This window comes from Pelodiscus sinensis, chromosome 3 (assembly GCF_049634645.1).
Source record: "Pelodiscus sinensis isolate JC-2024 chromosome 3, ASM4963464v1, whole genome shotgun sequence".
Lineage (NCBI taxonomy): Eukaryota > Metazoa > Chordata > Testudines > Trionychidae > Pelodiscus > Pelodiscus sinensis.
Window position 1 is genome coordinate 194,213,489 of NC_134713.1, and position 19,797 is coordinate 194,233,285.

A 19,797-nucleotide genomic window follows, 5' to 3' on the forward strand; every position below is an offset into this window, starting at 1 on the left:
TGGGGTCTGGCCCTGGGAGCAGGTCCAGGTTTGCTCTTTCCCAGGAGTACCGTCTCCCTAAACATCTCGGCTGCATCTAGATTGGCATGATTTTCCGGAAATGCTTTTAACGGAAAAGTTTTCCGTTAAAAGCATTTTTGGAACAGAGTGTCTAGATTGGCACGGACGCTCTTCCGCAAAAGCACTTTTTGCAGAAAAGCGTCTGTGCCAATCTAGACGCGCTTTTCCGCAAAAAAGCCCCGATCGCCATTTTCGCGATCGGGGCTTTTTTACAGAAAACAAATCTGAGCTGTCTGCACTGGCCCTTTTGTGCAAAAGCTTTGCGCAAAAGGGACTTTTGCCTGAATGGGAGCAGAATAGTATTTCCGCAAGCAGCACTGATTTCTTACAGTAGGAAGTCAGTGCTTTTGCAGAAATTCAAGCGGCCAGTGTAGACAGCTGGCTAGTTTTTCCGGAAAAGCGGCTGATTTTCCGGGAAACCTGGCCAGTCTAGACACAGCCCTCCTGTGCTAGTGATGCTGCAGCGAAGCAGAAGCTGTGCGATGAGACAGATTAGGGGTAGCCTCTTCAGAAGGCCCATGTGACCTAGGACAGGGTTTCTCAACCTGCCAGGGATGATCCAAAATGAGTCACCCAAATGTGCGGGCGGGGGCGGGAGGAGAGTGGATCATTCCACTGGGGCTTGAGGGGTTTGCAGAGCCTGTCCCACACTCAGCCCTGCAGCATGAGGTGGGCTGGGCTCAGTTCCCTGCCCCAGGCATTGTGAGCTGGTACCCGGGCTACCCAGTATATGGGGTACCTGGCACCAAGCACTGCCCAGGTCTGGCCAAACCATCCCCTGCCATGATGAAGAGGCTCCAGGAGGCCAAATTCGACTGGCTGGTACCACGAGGCCATTTGCGTGTCTCACACATTTGGCCAGGTCTAACCTGAACAGCGCGGGGCCCCGGAGCCAGCTGCTGATCCCAGCCAGCCCTGCAGGACGGGAGCTGCTGTGATGGCGTGCCTGCTGTACTTACTTACAACTCGTTACACGCAGATTATCTTTTGTGGGTAAGAAATAGTTAGTGAGCCAGTTGGGTTTTACACTGGCCCTGTTCACTGGGCCCTGCCATGCCGTCCAGCCTTACAAATAGCCTGGCGTCCGAAACAATTGAGAGCCACTGGCTGAGGGTGCAATGTCTGCTAAGAATTGGATGAGCCCTGCCTCTGGAAACACTGAGGTGAAGGGGAAAACGAGCCGCCTGCTTAGTTCCCCCTCCAGCTGAGAACAGCGCGTACCTCCTTCCCCCACAGACACTCACGGGCCCTGAGAGAGGGTTGAGAGTCCCCGGCGGTATAAATCAACCTTCAGAGCATTGTATGGGAGATCAGAGGCAAAGGCGGAAGGGAAACTATCAAGACAATCCTGAATGGCCTGGGATATAGACCCCCGAGGAGAATTGCTTCGGGGTGGGTTGTCTGGTATGGTGGTACGTCGGGCTCATCCACGAAACTTGAGAGAGGTAACAGGGCTCTGAAGGGAACTGGAGAGCCCTCAAATGATTCTAGGTTGTATCAACAGGTGTGTTGTAAGCAAAACTCGTGAAGTCATTCTGCCGCTCTACTCTGCACTAGTTAGGCCTCAGCTGGAGTATTGTGTCCAGTTCTGGGCGCCACATTTCAAGAAAGATGTGGAGAAATTGGAAAAGGGTACAGAGAAGAGCGACAAGAATGATTAAAGGTTTAGAGAACATGACCTATGAACTGGGCTTGTTTAGTTTGGAAAAAAGAAGATTAAGGGGGGACATGATAGCGGTTTTCAAATATCTAAAAGGGTGTCACAAGGAGGAAGGAGAAAACTTGTTCCTCTTGGTTTCTGAGGACAGGACAAGGAGTAATGGGCTTAAAGTGCAGCAGGGGAGGTTTAGATTGGACATTAGGAAAAAATTCCTAACTGTCAGGGTGGTCAAATATTGGAATAAATTGCCAAGGGAGGTGGTGGAATCTCCCTCTCTGGAGATATTTAAGAACAGGTTAGATAGACATCTGTCAGGGATGGTGTAGACGGAGCTTGGTCCTGCCTTGAGGGCGGGGGGCTGGACTCGATGACCTCTCGAGGTCCCTTCCAGTCCTATGATTCTATGAAATGAAGGCCTGGCATGCTGGGAAGTTGAACAAGTGAGGGAGGGAAAAGGAGAAGGTGCTGCCTTAGAAATGTAGCAAAGTAATAAAGAGGTAGCCCTGTTAGTCTGATCTTGGTAAAACAAAACGAAAAAATATGTAGCACTTTATCCTTTCCTTGGCTGCAACTCCACCTCGGGTGATCCCGGCTGGGTGAGCTTTTGCCGAGTTTCATTAGGCCGGCTGCTCGGCGGAGGTAAACGGAAGGTCTCCATTGATGTTCTGATTTGCATCAGCTGCGGCCCTGGCCCTCCATGTGGCGTTGATCCCCTTGCTTTGGCTCTGATCTGCTGTTCTCTCTCACATCTTAATCAATCTTGTGTCTAATTAGACCTCTCGGGTCTGAGGCGGGTGTTGGGGAATTTCACGTTGACGGTACCAGAAAAAGAAGGAAAAAAACAACCCGTGTCCCTAAGACGAGGCAGTGAAGGAAGGGAGAGCGGAATGTGTGTCTCTTCAGGATCTGCAGGCAAGCGGGCGTGGGCTCCCTTTGCTCCAGGATTGCTCTCTGGCGGGATTACTGACTCCTTGGGAACTGAACTGAAGGAGGGAAGGAGGACCCGTAAGGTGACTTGTGTGAAACGAATGCAGCTGCCTAAAGCCACTTACATTCACAGCCTCCTTGGCTGTCACCTGAAACTGACATATGTGGGGCAGAGTAATAGAGCTCTTAAAATAAGGGATAAAGGATCTTTCGGAAAAGGCTTTATTTACCGAAAGATCCGCGTCTAGACTGGCGCTTTTTTCCAGCAAAGCTCCGAGCCGAAAAAAAGCGGCAGCCATTTTTATGCTAATGAAGTGGGGGAGATTTAAATCCCCACTTCATTAGCAATTGTGATACGTCTAATTTACATCCCTTTTCGGAAAAAGAGATGCAATCTAGACGTAGCCTGTGTGTCAGAGGCCTGGGCATGCTCCAGTGCAGTCAATGGGGGCTCCTTGAGAACAGGCGCATAAAGTATTAGTGCATTAATCTTAGGGTGCTTATCCTATTGACAGTCTGCCCACCAGGGCGTGATTCAGCCGTGCGGAGTGCTAGGGTTTTTAGCCAGCCGGGGAGGATGATATAGCTGCATAGAGTCATAGAAGATTCGGATTGGAAGAGACTTCAGGAGGTCATCTAGTTTCTCAATCTTTTTTTTTTTTATAAAGTACCCTTTTTCCTAAAAAAAATTGTAAGTACCCCGAGTACCTACAATTTTCAGACACACACATTTTTTTTCTACCATTGCAACACGTTTGTTTAAACAACTTAATCGTAGCCGGGTGGGTGCTGAAATTTTGGAGTGTAAAAAGTACAAGAAGAATAAAGCGCTGTAAAGCTTAAAAGAAAAATTCCGTTTTCTCCAAATTTCAGTTGTGTTGACGTACCCCCCCAGACTTCTCTCGAGTACCCCTGACGGTACTCGTACCACTGGTTGAGAAACACTGCTCTAGTCCAACCCCCTGCTCAAAGCAAAACCGACCCCAACTAAATCCTCTCAGCCAGGGCTTTGTCAAGCCGAGACTTAAAAACCTCTAGGGATGGAGATTCCACCCGCTCCGTAGGGAACCCAGCCCAGTGCTTCCCCACCCATCTAGGGAAATAGTTTTTCCTAATATCCAACCTAGACCTCCCCCACTGTAACTGGAGACCATTGCTCCTCGTTCTGCCATCTGTCACTACTGAGAACAGCCTCTCTCCATCCTCTCTGGAACCCCCCTTCAGGAAGTTGAAGGCTGCTACCAAATTCCCCCTCACTCTTCTCTCCTGCAGACTAAATAAGGCCAAATCCCTCAGCCTCGCCTTGTAAGTCATGTGCTCCAGCCCCCTAATCATTTGTGTTGCCCTCCACTGGACTCTCTCAGATTTGCCCACATCCTTCCAGATGTGCCCTGATCAGTGCCGAATATAGTAGAATAATCACTTCCGTGAGCCTTTTCCCATTAATGCACCCCAATATGCCGTTAGCCTTCTTGGCTACAAGGGCACACTGTTGACTCATATCCAGCTTCTCATCCACTGTAACCCCCAGGTTCTTTTCTGCTGAACTGCTACTTAGCCAGTTGGTCCCCAGCCTGTAACAGTGCTTGGGATTCTTCCGTCCCAAGTGTAGGACTCTACACTTGTCCTTGTTGAACCTCATCAGATTTCTTTTGGCCCAATCCTCCAATTTGTCTGTGTGACTCTGGACCCCGTCCCTGCCCTCCAGTGTATCTACCTCTGCCCCTAGCTTAGTGTCATCCGCAGACTTACTGAGGGTGCAACCCATCCCCTCATCCGGGAAATTAATAAAGATATTAAACAGACTGACCTCAGGACTGACCCTGGAGCACTGCACTATGTACCAGCTGCCAGCTAGACATTGAGCCATTGATCACTACCTGTTGAGCCTGATGGTCTAGCCAGCTTTCTATCCGTATAGTCCATTCATCCAAGCCATACTTGTTTAACTTGCTGGCAAGAATACTATGGGAGACCATATCAAAAACTGTGCTAAACTCAAGGTCTATCACTTTCCCTGCTTTCCTCATATCCTCAGAGCCAGTGATCGCATTGTAGAAAGCAATTAGGTTGGTCAGGCATGACTTGCTCTTGGTGGCTCCATGCTGACTGTTCTTGATCACCTTCCTCTCCGCCATGTGTTTTAAAATGGATTCCTTGAAGAATACATGGGAGCTGGTCTCCTCACCATTACAGGGGTGTAAACTGGTTCGTCCCTCAGCGTCCACTATGAGCTAATTGTGTTACAGAGAGATCAGCCTGAGCGGTCACCACTAAGGCCGGTGGCCCTTTTATTACGCACATTCGCGTGACACCCGAGCCGGGTAGGCCTGCTGGCGGAGTAGGGGGGTTCGGGCCCGCCCCCTCTCCGAACCCCGGCCCAGGGCCCTAAAGGCAGGGACCCGTGGTCCCTCCCTCGCGGATGGGGGAACGCCCCAAAACACACCCGCTCACGGGCTCCACGACCCCGCCCTGGGCCGCTTCCTACTCCACCAGGCCTCCCGGCCCGTCTCCCTTGACCCCGCTGGCCTCACCTCTCCTTCTTTCTCCCCTCCTCCAGCTCGGTCCGCCGCGCTCCCTTGCACCGTGCCGGTCCCGGGTTTAAATCCCCCGCCGGCTCCATTCCCCCTCCACGTCACTTCCCCTGCGACGCCTCCCAGCCACCCTTCCCCCGTGACGTCATCCCCCTGCGCCTCGCCGGCCCCTCCCTCTCGGGCCCTGTCAGCCGGCGTATTACTGCCGCCCGTCGCGGCGGGCTGAGCTGTGCTCCCCGCCCCCCGGTATGGCCGCCCGGCGCCTCCCGGCGCGTTCTCAGTGCGGGGCGCGAGTGCCCCGTCGCGCCGCCCGGGGCCTCCCGGCGCGCTCTCAGTGCGGGGCGCGAGTGCCCCGTCGCGCCGCCCGGGGCCTCCCGGCGCGCTCTCAGTGCGGGGCGCGAGTGCCCCGTCGCGCCGCCCGGGGCCTCCCGGCGCGCTCTCAGTGCGGGGCGCGAGTGCCCCGTCACAAGGGCACAGTGGTATGCCACCAGCTAGTTAACGTTACAGTCCCATCTCGTAGCTTTGACACGAAAATAAGGTTCCCACCACTTGTAAGATTGGCGTTTGGGGGCTTGGCCCCTCTCCGGGGATATTTTCACTGCTCCTCCTGTGCTGGTGGCAGAATTTGCTGTTCAGTAAGCTTGCTGAGGGGCATACCTCCTGGAACATCTCAGAATATACTTAGCTGGTGTAAATAAGCAGACCTCTGAAGTCAATGGAGCTATGCCAATTTACACCAGCTGGGGGATGATCCAATTTTGTCAAAATGGCTGAAATCCAAATAGCAAGTCACATTCCATTATGACTCAGGGAGGGCAGCGTGGGCTGTAGAGGGCGTAAACAAGGACAGAATTTTCCTCTCTGTTTGCCTGAACTCTGCACGTTGCAGGGACTGTTATTAACATTTAGACTCCATGGGGACATAAACAACATAGGCCAGATAACAGTGCATCTAGCCCCCAAGCATAGAAGTGAGTGAGCCTTGAAACTTCTGGAGAATGGCCGAAGTCAGAAATGATATCTCATTCCAACTGAGTGGATTAGAGATAACACAGGCTGCTTCGGGCGTTGAAGAGCCACGTTCTACCCAAAGCAAGTCAACTGTTGGGGGGTGCATTCCTCTATAATCTACTGGCTGAATTTCAGCACCTCTTCCGGGTCTGAGGTACTGGCTGATTATTTCAGTAGTGCAGACGCTTCAAATGTTAAAAATTCATGAAATCTGCAGGCCTTGTGCATGTGGGATATTGCATGCACAGGTAGATGTGTTATCCTCGGCATGGTGAACCTGGTCATTTTGATCAGAAACCAGAAGTGACCTAAAAACGTAGTTTATTGCTGAGTACATGAGAGACTCGATGGACATGCCCTGGTAAGAAGTAAAATGAATTTGTGGAGTGGGGTGGGGCAGGACTAAACATTTCATCTACAATCCTTTAACTGTCACGCTACCTTGTGATCGTGCAGCTCTTGAAGTAAGGCAGTGTGAAATTATAATCGGGCCACAGAGGGTCTTCTGTAAATCAAGCCATCTTGTATTGTCATATGCTCAATCAGCCACGAGCAGTTTTGTCCTCCGTAGACTACCAGAGAGGCTTGTTATACAGAATAGTAAAACAAATGAGCGTGTTACTCTTTCTATACAGTGGTCGGGCTACGAACCCACAGGAAAAGCCTTCTTCTGTGGAAAATTAGAAACCCAGGGTCTGATTCTCATTGACATTAAGGAGCCATAGTAAACGCAGATTACATCAATGCCCACCTCGCGGCCCATTACACTGTGTTATTGTTTTTTCAGCTGCCATAACCTTCACATGCGAACAGCGTCAGACCAGATCCCCAGGTGGTGTAAATCCGTTCCTCTCCATTGAAGTCAGTTAACTCCAGCAGAGGATGAGACTCATAATCTTCAAATCTAGCTTCACATCCTTGGGACGATGATTTTTATGCTGCAGGTCTTGCTACTTCACCTGCTTTTCTGCTACAGTAGAAGCTCCGAGTTATGAACTGCTTGGGAATGGAGATCGTTAGTAACTCTGAAACGTTTGGACTGCTGAACAAAATATTCTGGTGGTTGTTTCAAAAGTTGACAACTGAGCAATGACTTAATACCGCTCCAAAACTTTACTATGCAGAAAAAAATGCTGCTTTAAACCATCTTAATTTTAATGAAACAAGCACAGAAATAAGTACTTTACCTTGCCAAATTTTATACAGGTTGATTCTCTGTAGTCCAGTAACCTCAGAACTTGACCAGTGCCAAATCAGAGAATGTGCTGAACCGCAGGAGGTCAATATTGTCTAGTGGCATTATCAACACTTCCACTGTTTGCTGGGCTGTTAGAAGATGTTTAGGGGTAAATTAGAGCTAAATAGCGCACAGAACAGTGAGAGCCAGGACTGGTGGCTGTCAGCAAACTTTATGGGACTATAGGAAACTTGGCCACACCCATGGTAAGTGGACATCCGGCTAACTAAAATCATGCCAGACCATGGAGGTTGCAGGACAAGAGAGTGCCAGACTAGAGAGGTTCTATCTATTTAAACCGTCCCTTTCTAGTTTTTTCAATAGTTTTTTAGCACAGTACGATACTGCATTAGTTCTTCTCTGCTTCTGCCTGAAGGCATGCTTCTGATTCCAAATAGGGTGTGGGCTCAGTCTGTCATTCTGGTGTTCGTAACGCTGCAATTTTACTGTAATGCAATCGAGGGCAGTCGTCCCAGAAATGTTTTGCTTGGTTCTATGCTTTGGCCAGGGTGTGTAAAGAAGAATCTTTCCAAGGTGCCCTGCATATTTGTATTTCTTTTCCCTGGCGCCCCGTGGATAATTAGGGAATACTACGCGGCTTTTGGTTTTCGTGTTTCCCAGACCTAGCTGTGATCAATGCACCGACTGTGTTGAGGAACCGATGAAGGACAAGCCTAGTGAAGGGGAGTACTGAAATACAATGTAACAAGCAAATAATGCTCATTCATTTTATAGATTACGGCAAGCATCAGATCTTGGGGAAACGATAAGGCTAGTGTAAACCAGCGTAGGTCCATTAACTTTAAAATGCAGCCCTATAGGCCCACCAGTGTACACTGCGTGGTAACAAGCAGAAGGAGACTTTTAGAAAGGACAAAAGCAAGACAAGTAAATGGAATTGAACGCACACTGCAGACACAACGTGCACTAACGACACCTTGCACTAATAGAGCGCCAGGCATCTGGAAGAGCTTTAGAAAGGTCTCATCACTCCCGTTTTACAGACAGCAGCTGAAGAAGAAAGCACTTACCGCTCACGTTCCCCTAAGCAGCAGCAGCATTCTGGATCTGGGGTTGAGACGGTTTTGTCACGGCCAGGCTGCTGGTGCTATCATTTTCATCTGCAATTGAAATCAATGATGCATTGGACAGATTGTATTAAGCATGCTGAGAGGCCAGTGTTGCATGCCGGGGCTCACGTTTATGTGTGAGCACAGCCTGGCTGGCCTTAGCTTGTATTCCCCAGCCCCAGGTGTTACATCAAACTAAGTCCCTGGTGAACTTGACCCTCCTCTTGTTCCACCCATCGGATTACAGGGAGAGGAGGGCAGGCAGATGATGAGCAACGTTTCACTTTCCGGATGGTAGCCTGATCTAAGATTATGTTTAAATACTAATTACCCACCTTTAGGATTAACAGGTTCTCTGTCCCAGGATCAGACCCAGTATTCAATTATACTGTGATTGGGAACCCTGTTGTGCACGGTTGCAACACACAATATAGAAACTCTTGTATATTTACAATTTATTAAGATGGTTTAGCACAGTCACAAACACCTCAATTTCATAAGACAGGGAATGTACATTCATATTTAGAAAAGAGAAGATTGAGGGGGGACATGATAGCAGTTTTCAGATATCTGAAAGGGTGTCATAAGGAGGAAGGAGAAAACTTGTTCATCTTGGCCTCTGAGGATAGAACAAGAAGCAATGGGCTTAAACTTCAGCAAGGGAGGTTTAGGTTGGACATTGGGAAAAAGTTCCTAACTGTCAGGGTAGTCAAACACTGGAATAAATTGCCCAGGGAGGTTGTGGAATCTCCATCTCTGGAGATATTTAAGAGTAGGTTAGATAAATGTCTATCAGGGATGGTCTAGACAGTATTTGGTCCTGCCATGGGGGCAGGGGACTGGACTTGATGACCTCTCGAGGTCCCTTCCAGTCCTAGTATTCTATGATATTTCCTTACCATATACTTACATCATTCCTTATAGAACAATCTTAGGTGTTAGCCCATCATCTTTCTCATTACCTTCACCTCCCCATCATCACAGGGGCCATCCTTCTGGTCCTTCCATGGTCTACATCTTCTCCTCCCTATCCCCCTGGGCTGGGGTCTCACTTTTATACCAAGTGATGCTGACGATAACACGTTTTATGCATATTCAATAGGGGGTGTTTCTAATGCTGAAGTGTTCTTTTCCTATTGGTCAATATATCATATATGTCAATTCATTGCCATGGGCCTTTGTGGTTATCTATCGCAACCTGTGTCCTGATTGCTCAACTCAGCCTGAACCAATTATTTGGAACTTATATTTAATAATACATCTGCTGAGTCTGGGGGTATTGTTCCTGCCATCCTGTGTGGGTGAAAGGTCCAGGCCTAAGTTCCCCTTTTTCAGGCCCAGGAAACCATAAGTAAGTTATGACCAGTATCTGGGTGAGACTGTGTCCCAACCACGGAAGTCTGCTAACCTCAGCTCCTGCTGATCTTGTCAACGGCCTGTTGCAGCATGGACAAAAGATAAAATATAACCCCATGTTACTCGACTTGACTGTGAGCTTATGTATGTTCTCCCATTCATGTGCAAGCCTGTCTTTTAATTGGCTGTAATGCAGACATGGCACTCACTGGAAAGGGCATTCAGAAGCTGTACCATCTTGTTATACTCTAGAGCAGGAACCACTGCCCTGCAGGGGAACCCGACTCACCAGGCAGCTTAGGGCTGGGCTGTACTGTACCCAGGTGGGTTAAAGACAAAGCCCCCCCCCCCGCCAAGGAGTTGAGTGCTGCTGTGTTAGTATTAGCGGCCTTCACAAACTTGAGCAGACATAAGGCCTAGTGTATTACACCTGACCCCAGACATCAGTCAAGCTAACACAAAGGGCCTATGGAATGCTGAGAGCAGCTGATAGAAGATTTCTTGCATTACAGCTTTTAAGTATTACCGAATTAATCTAAATTAACACAAACATATTATTAGGGACACTAACTTGATAGGCTACAGGATGCCGACAGAACCTAAGGGGCTTGTTCATCATAAGCCAGTGGCAGAACCAGGTGCAGGACCTTGGAAGCTGTAATATGATGAGCGGAACAAGAGAAGGAGGGTCAGGTTCACAAGGGACTTAGTTTCTTTTCAGGGGTCAGCTGTATGAGGTGACCTCTCTAACTCGTTCCTCCACAGTGCCCCGGAGTAATGCCAGCCGGCACAGATTCATGGCGATAACATTCAGACACCACATATGCCCTTGTTCTCTCCATTTGGCAATACCTGTATGGGATGCTGCAGGCAGCTGTTCTCTATGTCTGCCGGCAAATGTATGGCTGAACAGTCTGCTAGGAAAGAGGGACAGCCATTTGGTGAGCCCAGGGGACTAATGACACTTATGCTGCTCTGGAGCGAGGGAGTTAGCTAAGGCCTTGGGGGCAGGCAGGATCCTGCAGGCTAATGGTTTGCATCTGGAGGCAACACAAGTGTTCAGGCCCCAATAAAACATCTGTGTATGGGAGCAAAGAGCATTCACAGGCAGCCTATCATTTCTCTTACCCTCTAGCTCCTTGAATTTAACCAAGGACAACCACTGAGCCATCTCAAAACAGCCATTTGTCTCTGTCGTCCTTGGTGCATCGCAATTCTAGGTGAAACGGATGGGGTTATTTTGGGCAAAGAACAAGCTGCCGTTCCCTATCCTGCCAGGTCATTCTGTTTCAAGAAGTACACTTGCTACAGTCTCTCTCATTTTGCAACATGGTCCCACAATAGCACAGCAGGAAGTTAAGAGGGAGGGGAAAGTCTTCCACCTCACTGTGTTGGTACACAGTAATAGAGATGTAGCCGTGTTAGTATGGTCTAGCTGAAACAAAAAACAGGACTGTGTAACAAGATTAGTCTTTAAAGTGCTACATAGTCCTCTTTTTTTGTGTTGGTACATGGCCATGTGAGCTCCATTTTCTTATGGTGATGAAAACCAAAGACAAGGATCAAAAGCTTCAGAGGGGGAGCCGAATTAGTCTGTAACTGGAAAAACGTAAAAAATGAGTGGTCTAGCAGCTCTTTAAAGACTAACAAAATGTGTAGCTGGCATCATGAGCTTTCATGGGCATAACCCACGTCTTCAGATATGGACTCAAATCAGCTATCTGAAAAGGCAACACACAGAAACCTGTTGGCGAACACTTTAACCTGCCTGGGCACTCATTAATGGATCTCAAAGTAACTGTATTGTTTCAGGCCAATTCCACAAGCCAAATGCACAGGGAACTTAATTTCATTTACAAGTTTGGGACCCATCACATATATAGTCATGCCTCTTTTCTTCCACAATTTGATCTGAGGAAGTAGGTCTGGCCCATGAAAGCTCATCACCTAATAAACCATCTTGTTAGTCTTTAAAGTGCTACATAGTCCTGTTTTTTGTTTATGAATAAAGACATCACCTGGCTACCCCTCTACCTTCCACATCCTAATGACTTAACCAATTAAACAATGGGTACTTAAGAACAATTTGCACCTTCTCTATCAGCTTCATGTAACATGAACTCTAATTCACTACTATATGTTTCCCTTCCTTCCCCCCAGGCTTCCTGCCATTCCCTATTTATTTTGGAACCGGACTTTTAATACTCCATTCATCTGAAGAAGTTGGTTGTACCCACGCAAGCTCATGTTACCATCTATAGCTATGTCTATGCTGGTGGCTTCTTGCGCAAGAGCATCTTGCGCAAGAGTTCTTGTGCAAGAACCCTTGTGCAAGAAAACGTCCACACTGCCATATGCGAGCGCGCAAGAGCGCCCATGGCAGTGTGGACGCTCTCTTGCGCAAGAAAGCTCTGATGGCCATTTTAGCCACAGGGCTTTCTTGAGCAAGAAGTCCCTGCCAAGCATCCACACTGCCCTTTTGCGCAAGAGCTCCTGCGCAAGAGGGCTTACACCTGTTAAAAAAGAGCGTAGCTCTTGCACAAGAAGCTCTCCCATACCACACCGTACTTTAAATGTCCTTGCGCAAGAGCGGGCGGGCAGTGTGGATGCTCTGCAGATTCTTGCGCAAGAATGGCCGTACTTGCGCAAGAAGCTGCAAGTGAAGACATAGCCTACATGTTTTGTTAGTCTCTAAGGGGTTCTAGACCATTCATTGTTTTTAAAGACAAGGGAGTGACAGCGCATGGGTGGGATTCTGTGCTGGAGCTTGCTGAATGTGTGAGCCCGAAGGGGAATGTTTCATTAGTAATCAAGGATGCACCAGACAGATCTTAAGCATGTTGAGAGGCCAGAGTTGCATGGGGCTCCTGTTTATGTTTGGGAACAGCCTGGTTGGCCTTCGCTTGCATTCCTGAGCCGATGGTGTTACACCAAACTAGGTCCCTTGTGAACCTGACCCTCCTTCTCTTGTTCCACGCATCATATTACAGACAGAGGACAATGGTAGTGGCTTTAATTCCCCTTCCCAATTCGGGGTTAGTGCAGGGGACAGTGTGGCCTGCTAGTGTAAATTCATTAGTCCCCCAAAGGCCAGCAGGGAACTGCTCTGCATTCCAGAGCACCTCCAGAATCCCCCAGCGTGCATCACACTACAGCCCAGCAGCTTCAGCTCCTTCTCTGGCGACTTTTTTGGACAGCCACAGTCAGGCATTTTACAGCTGCCCTACACAGCATCTCTGCCAGGATAATGCTGTTCCTCTGGCTGTGTGAGGCATTTACTGTCTTGAACACCACCTGAAAGGCTGCAGTGCACTGGAGAATCTCTCCCCATAAATCTGGGGCTGGGAGGAGGAGAACAAAACCTGTTTTAGTAGTAACAAAGCGCAGGTGGAAAGTAGATCAGCTCAGATGAAGAGGAGTGAGAGCTTTTAAGGCAGAACATTTTGCATCTTGAATACCTGATCGTCTGCTGCGGAGTGTGCTTTGCCATCTGTGGATTAGCGTATTTTACCATTTCATCTCCATCTGTGAGAAGGGAACTGACCTCATGTCGCCCCTATTGCTCTGGGTGCCACAGAACGCACCATATTGTCTGCTCCGGCCTGGTAGCTTTGTCAATGGCAGTTCAATAATGAGCACAATTCCCAGAGCTGGGCTGACAGCTGTGATTGATGCTGGCAAAGTGCACAGCCAAAATAAAAGCTGAGTCCAGCCCAAGCCTGTTCCACACGTCCCTCATTCTAACCAGGCCACGGGGAGGGGCCGTGAAGCACTGAAATACGTTTGAAGTCACCAGTCGACGCTATGGGGAATCCTGTGGGTTGCTGGAGAAATCCCAAAATGCATCATTCTAGGGGACCTTTGAATTCAAGGGGGTCACGTGCTGCTAAGTTCAGGTAGTTGTGATGTCTAGTGGGGTGGAGGGAGTGAAGGTGTCTTTCACCGCCGACCCTTGGCTTTCCAATCTCTCTGTCTCCCCTCTCCAACTCTATGTACCCATCCCGTCTGCCGCATCTCCTGGAGTGTGGGCACTCCCTAAGGATACCCCTTCTCCTAAAGCTGAGGGGCAGGTTGATCCACCCCCTGAGGCAGGGCGATGCTGCCCCACTCCTGTCATAAGCCAGTTTCCCTCTAGAAGTCACAGGCTGGGTCATTCCAGCTTTCTCTTCCTTTATATGGGGGTGGAGCCCATGCTCTCTAATTGTAGGGCTGCTGCTGTTGTATGGGAGGGAGTGCCGACAGTCCCCTGGCAAGATCCGATCCCTGTTATGCTAGGCACTGCACAGACACACAGTGTTACGAAAGGCTAACTGTCTAGCCGCCTCGTTACAAAAGGCTAACCATCTAACTGACCTGTTACAAAAGACTAACCATCTAATCGCCCCCATTTCGAAAGGCTAACCTCCCCCGTTACAAAAGGCTAACCATCTAATCACCCCCATTTCGAAAGGCTAACCTCCCCCGTTACAAAAGGCTAACCATCTAATCACCCCCATTTCGAAAGGCTAACCTCCCCCGTTACAAAAGGCTAACCATCTAATCACCCCCATTTCGAAAGGCTAACCTCCCCCGTTACAAAAGGCTAACCATCTAATCACCCCCATTTCGAAAGGCTAACCTCCCCCGTTACAAAAGGCTAACCATCTAACCCAGTGGTGCTCAACCTTTTTTAATTCCTGACCCCCAGGACTGGGAACATTTTTTGTTGAGCAACAAAAACAAAAAACAACGGCCCCTTTAATTTAAAGCGCCAAAGTGCCACTCCGCTCTCCTGCCGCTCCCTCCTCCCCTGCCACATGTAAATCAGGCGCCGACCCAGGAAAACAAAATGGCGGCCGGAATGGCGCAGTGACCCCCAGGAAGACAGCCCACGGGTTGCATATCCGTAACCATCCCCTGTTACAAAGGCTAAGCATCTAACTGAAAAACCCACAGGGTGGGAGCAAGGAAACTTTAATGAGCCCTTTCATGGCACTAAGCATTAGTCCTGGTAAAGCGATCTGTACAGCTAAGCTCTGTCTTTTGCACAAGCACCCACTGGTTGCATTGACCTGTTTTTGGACTATTCTTTTCCATCAGCATGTTTTCACCCCTCGGGCCCCATGGCCATGTAGGTTGTCATACTCATTCACAGGCGTGAGCTTCAGAAAATACCTGCGCTCCAGATCCTCACTGCTAGTTCGATGCCTCCCTCCCATTGGTAGACTCCTAAGTCCTTTTGCCCAGTAACATTAACTCTCGTGTTGGCAACGGGAGATCTAGATGCAGTCATCTTGTTTCTTGTGTCTGTGACGGCATATACCAACTCCGCACGGGGCCCACAGGGGTTAACCTCGTTACCTGGCTGAGAAGGCCCTGCCCCCACAGCCCTACTGGGCATGCTCCAGCTGGAGGCCAGCTATAAAGGCCTGTGGAGCTTACTCAGTCTGGGCTGACCACTGAAGAGGAAGGAGGTGCCACAGGAACTCCTGAAAGAGAAGCACAGTTACGTCTAGACTTTGTTGACAGAGGGATGTAAATCAAGCACATCGAAATTGCTAATGAAACAGGGATTTAAATATCCTGCAGTTCATTAGCATAAACATGGCCACCACTTTTTTTCGAAATGGAGTTAAAAAAAAACCAACCCGGCAGTCTAGACGCGGATCTGTTGACAATAAAGCCTTTTTCGATAGATCCTGTATTCCTCAGAAAATGAGGTTTGCAGGATCTGTCAAGAAAGGCTGCTGCAGGCTTGACTAGGCCCCAAACTCCCGGCTCCTCTCTGCCCCCTCACACCTGCTGTGCTGAATGAATTTCTGCAGCAGCCCAGAATCTGGATTTAAGTGATGTGGTATGGTTTGCTCTTGACACCGCAAACGTAACACAAAGGAACCACAGTGGTGCAGTGAGGCCCAGCTAGCCATTATTGTAGGTCCTACCTACATCTGCACATTGGGGTCCTGGGTGCCTTTTAAAACGTAAATGGGGGAGTGCTACTGGTGGGCCTACAGATTGTCTAATGCAGTGTTTCCCAATTTTATTTGGCCACGTAATCCTTTTCAGCTTGAAAGAATTTCAAGGAACCCTTAGGGTTGCCAGGGTAAAATTTGTTGAGTTAAAAAAAAAAAAGACTCACTGAGTCCCACCGAAAAAGGCTCTGTCTCTTTAAGAGAGGGCTAGGGGAGTGCCAAGTTCTTGTGGGACTCGTCCTTTCGCTTTCAGAACCCCAGGGTTCCGTGGAGCACCAGTTGGGAAACACTGGTCTAACGGGCTACTCCCCTTTACATGTGAATACTGGAACTCTGTACTCAAAAGGGGTGTGACTTCAATCTGCACGGATTGCTATTCTAGAACATCGTACATGTGAGTAACGTACGTTCCCCTGGGGAAAACGTCTGACCATCTCTCTGCAGAGCTAGTCATCTTTAAGGCTCCATTCTGCTAGTTTAAACCATTCATATGGCCTAGATCTTTGCATCCCTGGCCTGCTGCGCTGGTTGAAAGTCACAGTTCTGTGCTGGTATCAAGTGAACCTATCTGGGGTTTCCCCCACTTTCACCGTTTGATGATTTGTGGAGAGCAGCGGAGGACCTACAACAATGCAGAGAAAACCGATTCAGCCCGTCGCTTTAGAGTCTGGCACTTTCAATCAGCTGGCGTGCGTCCCAGGTCCAGTGAGGTTTCCCATCTGTTTCAGAGAGCTCTTGCAGGGGCCAGTCAGTAAGGCTTCCTTATGCACTTGTGGCAAAGAGCATCTCGCTGTCTTACAGACTCGGGAAGAAGCTGTTTGTGGGGCCGTAGGGGCCAACGCTGTGGTTGTTCCAGGGCTTGAGCACCCAGGGAAAAAGATTAGAAGGCGCATCACATCCTCTGGCAGACAAGCACTTGTCTTCCCTTCAGGGCTTCCCACACATAGAAGCCCCGCCTATCAACTCCTCCCCCGCCCTTCTAGCTCCTCCCACTTGCCACAGTCAGCTGTTGCAGGAGGGGTTGGGAGGGAGGGGGAGGAATGGGTATGGGGCATGGGGGAGGGAGGGAAAGAGGCACAGTAGGGGTAGGGCTTTGCGAAGGGGTGAAGTAGGGGTGGGGCTGGGGGCAGAGCAGGGGAGGGAAAAAGTAGAACAGGGATGGGAGCGGGTTATGTGGCTGAGCAGCCCTGGGGGAAACTGGAAGCTGACACCTGTGCACATACAGGCCTGCTAATGCAGGGGAAGTGGGGGGCAAAGGGCGTGATTGCCCTGGGTCCTTGTGATTCAAACGGGGCTGAGGCTCCGTCCGCTGTTTCTGGTGCTGTAGCAGTGCCCTTTAAATCAGCCGGAGCCCTCGGTGTGGCTTTTAGGGCTGCCTGGGCAGTGGGGGCAACATGCTGTGCTTTCCAGGCAATGCCGGGGGGGCGCCACTGTCTAAAAGCCAGCTGTCCTGGGCCCCCCCTCTTCTGCTTGAGTCCCCACCCCTTCCGGGAGCATGGAGCTGTGCTCCTGCTCTGCCCTTGCCCGGCCCCGGCGTGGCTGTCCGCTCGCCTGTGCATATAACACAATTAGTGCCTCTGCATTGGTGGGAAGGATGGCCTAGCACCGGGATTCAGGCCTGGGCTCTGTTTCCAGTTCTGCCCCCACCCAGCGCGTGGCTGTAAGCAGGTCCTTTCATCGCTCTGTGCCTCAGTTCCCCGTCTGTAACATGGGGACAATCGTTCTCACTGGGAGCTGTCTGGGGCCAGGCCTGTTGTCCCGTGGTACATTTGTGTACGCAGCCGCATGGCTGACTGGCTCGCGACCCTTGGAGTAATAACTGCACGTCGGTGCGACCCTCCGCCCAGGGCTTCAATGGCAATGAATGAGGAGCCGGCGTAGGAGCAATTAGGCACTGGGGCTCAAGGAAATGTCTTTACTTTCATGACGGGTGTGTCAAGCCCAGGCGTGCTGGGGTTGTGAACTGGGCCTAGGAGGGCTGCTGCTCGGCCCTGACAAAGCCCAGTGTAAATTAAGCACTGCCAATTCCTACATTGCTCCATGGAACAGGGCGGGTTTACCTCATGGGCTACAGAGCCCAAGCTGAGACAGTCTGATTACAGCATGAGCCGCACCCGAGGGGAATGAGGCAATTCGGCCGTGGCCTAGTGCGGCTGGGGAAAGAACTGACATGATGAGAGCCAAGTAGGAAGCTCAGGGCAGGCAAGAAAAAGACCTGGCAGAGACCCTTATTAAGCTCGGGGGGAGACGGGGAAGCTTGAACATTTGGAAGCAGCCCAGGGGAAAATGCAGCAAGGATAAAGGAGCAGACCTGGCTGTTTGGTTCACGGCCCTGGGCCAACACCTTGAGTCAGGTTGGGTTCCCTTACAGGACCTTAGGAAGAGGGGGTGCAAGGCCATTCTTGAGGATTATCGAGCCCCGCAAAGGGGCTGCAGGCTGAGCTGAAAACTGGCTGAGGAAGACCCCAGACAAGGCGTCTCTTCCATTAAAGAACCTTTCCTGTTTCTCGTTTGGGATAAATGGGACTATGAAGGAGATGGACTGAAGATGGAGACCTGGCTGGAGGGCTGGTTTACCAGGCAGAGAAATCGCCACAGCAACCATGGGCTAGGGGGGGCCAGCCAGCGAGACCTGCAATGCCATGCGTGGCCGTGAGGGAACACCAGCCCAGCGAGACCTGCAACGCCATGCGTGGCCGTGAGGGAACACCAGCCCAACGAGAGCTGCAACGCCATGCGTGGCCATGAGGGAACGCCAGCCCAACGAGACCTGCAATGCCATGCGTGGCCATGAGGGAACGCCAGCCCAACGAGAGCTGCAACGCCATGCGTGGCCATGAGGGAACGCCAGCCCAACGAGAGCTGCAACGCCATGCGTGGCCATGAGGGAACGCCAGCCCAACGAGAGCTGCAACGCCATGCGTGGCCATGAGGGAACGCCAGCCCAACGAGAGCTGCAACGCCATGCGTGGCCATGAGGGAACGCCAGCCCAGCGAGAGCTGCAACGCCATGCGTGGCCATGAGGGAGCGCCAGCCCAGCGAGAGCTGCAACGCCATGCCTGGCCATGAGGGAACGCCAGCCCAACGAGAGCTGCAACGCCATGCGTGGCCATGAGGGAGCGCCAGCCCAGCGAGAGCTGCAACGCCATGCCTGGCCATGAGGGAACGCCAGCCCAACGAGAGCTGCAACGCCATGCGTGGCCATGAGGGAACGCCAGCCCAACGAGAGCTGCAACGCCATGCGTGGCCATGAGGGAACGCCAGCCCAGCGAGAGCTGCAACGCCATGCCTGGCCATGAGGGAACGCCAGCCCAGCGAGAGCTGCAACGCCATGCGTGGCCATGGGGGGGCACCTAGTAGTTTATGAACACAGCCCATGTCCCTCAGAACTGGAAGGTGACAATGGGGTGTATTTGCATTGCCATTCCCCAAGGACAGACAGGAGCAATTAACTGTCTTTATTTGAACCACATGTAATCGTGCATAATAACGAGGCAGTCTCACCACCCTGACTGACAGTGGGGTACACGTGCATGATACTTTCTAATGCACAAAAACAGAGTCCCTGCCCCAAAGAGCTTGCCCCGACAAACAGGAGATGACAAATTATGGCATAAGGGACAGGAATAAGAAGGAGAGGCAGGATGCCATGGCTGTGTGATTTCCCTCAGGAGGCTGGGCATTGTGTCTCGAAGGTAACACAGCCATGCTCTGTTTGTGTTTGTTCACTTTATCTCTAAGTGCACAGAGAAGCTCTGGTTTATAGCCGTCCTTGGAAAATCACCATGTCCAGAAGGGTGCTTCATCCAAGAGGTCTTTGTCTCTGCCCGAACGTGTGTGGCAGGCATGTTAAGGGAAGGTGCCAATCCAGTCTCTGGTTAGAGGCAATGGCAGCAGAAAAACAAGGCTCCGCAGTCACAAGGCCTGAACTCGTGAGTGAGGAGAAAGTGCCCCTCAACTGGCCACAGGTGACTCCTGTCCTTCCAAGGA

General features: G+C 50.5%; 2 long non-coding RNA genes across 3 annotated transcripts in view; one reads left to right on the forward strand and one right to left on the reverse strand.

The window, feature by feature from the left end:
• LOC142828088 (uncharacterized) overlaps positions 1-19,797 on the reverse strand; it is a 75,866-nt gene that overhangs the window by 16,420 nt on the left and 39,649 nt on the right. For both annotated transcript variants that reach the window (XR_012903054.1, XR_012903053.1), the window contains exons 2-3: positions 15,010-15,323; positions 8,461-8,550 (exon numbers count right to left, since the gene is read on the reverse strand). This is a non-coding gene — a long non-coding RNA (uncharacterized LOC142828088). The remainder of the gene's footprint in view (positions 1-8,460; positions 8,551-15,009; positions 15,324-19,797) is intronic.
• Positions 16,075-19,797, forward strand: part of LOC112545067 (uncharacterized) — a 40,869-nt gene continuing 37,146 nt past the window's right edge. The window contains exon 1 of the long non-coding RNA XR_012903055.1: positions 16,075-16,200. This is a non-coding gene — a long non-coding RNA (uncharacterized LOC112545067). The remainder of the gene's footprint in view (positions 16,201-19,797) is intronic.